The sequence below is a fragment of the Elephantulus edwardii genome, unplaced genomic scaffold (genome assembly GCF_000299155.1).
Source record: "Elephantulus edwardii isolate Elephantulus edwardi_28Jun2011 unplaced genomic scaffold, EleEdw1.0 scaffold00200, whole genome shotgun sequence".
NCBI classification, from domain to species: Eukaryota; Metazoa; Chordata; class Mammalia; order Macroscelidea; family Macroscelididae; genus Elephantulus; species Elephantulus edwardii.
The window spans coordinates 2,201,234-2,203,218 of record NW_006399950.1 but is presented as its reverse complement, the minus strand read 5'-3'; positions in this window follow the sequence as shown (position 1 = coordinate 2,203,218).

The following is a 1,985-nucleotide window of genomic DNA, read 5'->3' as shown; positions in this document are numbered from 1 at the left end:
AAGGTGTGATGAAGCATGTAGATTGTTAAGGATGGCAAAAGGCACGCCTGGAATGATTTTGTTTAGTTCAACAATAACAAAACGATAGAGAAGACAAAAATAGGTTTAAAAAAACTCAGAATGGTGCTTAGGCAGCACATATACTAATCTGGAGTGATACAACGAAGATTAGCATGGCCCCTATACAATTTTTAAGACCATTATTGTAAAAATATAACTAGTAAAACATATATAGGAATTCAGGGGAGGGAGGGCCGAGGATGGGTAGGGGTGAAACCACAAGGGTGCACAGTGTGGTGGGTGGAGAGAGGGAGGAAGGAAATGGGAAGGATCCAGGCGAAAAGACAGGGTACTGTTGGGCACGGTGCACGATGATTTTATAAAACATAATGTATGAGAATGACTGTATGAAAAACACCATGTGAATGAAGAACAGTGTGAAATACAGTGTGCATGAACTTTGAAAGCAAACCAATTAATACAAACAGAAAAAGTTGAAATTAAATAGAAAAAGAACCCCAGTGCAGAACTGTGGAACTTGGGTCGCTCAGGCATGCTCTTGGGACTGGAGAGTCCATTTTAGAGCAAATATGAAACTGGAAAATGTTTGTTGTACGTATTCTCAACCGAAAGAGCAACATACGAAATGTCAAAGAAAAAAAATGCAGAAGTGCATCCTTGGTTGCTCCCGAGGCAAGGGGAGAAAGGGCGGAGGGGGGACAAATTCTAAACGTGTGTCATCATGCTGCATGGAGGGTGGGCAGTGGCAGCTGGCGACATGGGCATCGATCCTCTCCAGCTCACAGAGCCCCGACTTCCCCAGCAGTGACCACTGGGGTCCTGCGTCGCAGGTACATAGCAGACCTGCCTCCAAAACGAGGCAAAACTACGCCTTGTGCAGAGTGACCGGCCGTGGCTTCAGTGACCACGAGGGTGAGGGCACTGACGTGCCCACAGCAGCAGACCTGGGGACCTATATTGGCAGCAGCAGGGGTAGTGGCAGCGAGGTGGGTGGGTTTGAACTAACAGACTTCAGGCTGTAGCTTAGCAAACAGCTGGGGCACCGGAGCTTCCCACCCTCGCTCCGTCCTGCTGTCCACTTCCAGGCAGGAAGCGATGCTGCGGTCACTTCCTCCCGAGCCCAGCTGACAACAAAAGCCGGTGAGATTGCGTCCTGAGAGGAAGGGAGGCCAGCGCTCAGTGAGGTCACCCCGAAAGGAGGCACCTCACACTAAGAAGTCTGACGCTTGTGAAATACAAACAGGAAGCAGGAGCTCTCCAAAGCGCCCCAAGGAAATCCACTCCCACCCAGGTCAACGTGCGCACCCCAGCTTTGCGCAGGCGGGGCGCTGCCCGCTGTTCGCGCTCCGTGCCCGTGTGCTCACCCCGCACGCTGACCCCACACCCCCAGGTCCCTGTGCAGCGGGCCACTGACCTGGGGCAGGGGGTGTCCCCGTCACATCTGACCTCCCGGGGGCTCCCAGGGCCTCGCTACTGACCCGGGGTGGGGGTGGGGTGTCCCCAGTCACGTCTGACCTCCGAGGCTAACGGGGCCAGGGGAAGTCAGTGTCCGGCGCCCACCGCCTGCTGTCCCGCGGGCTGCGGGTCACAGGGCCCGGCTATTGTGGAGGGGGGTCTCCACGGGGTCACAGCCATCGTGGCCGCTGCCGGGGGGTGTGTTCTCGTGTCGCACCCTCCTCCTCTCCCCGGCCTCGAGGTTCACACTAAATAACCATGAAATCCAGTCTCCCACTAGACACGTTCCCGAGGCTGCCCCCCTCGAGCGCCCAGCCCGGCGGAGGCCGACGGTGTCCGGTGCTGGCCGGTTCCGGTCCCCGCCGCCTCTGTCGCAGCGAGCTCCTCTCGGGGACTGCGCGTCTCCTGCGTGGCGCACTCGGCTCCCCTCTAACTCCTGCCCCGGCTGTCGCCCGCAAACACTCGGCCAGAGCCCCGGGGACGGGAGCCCGCGCCCCGGCGCCCCACAG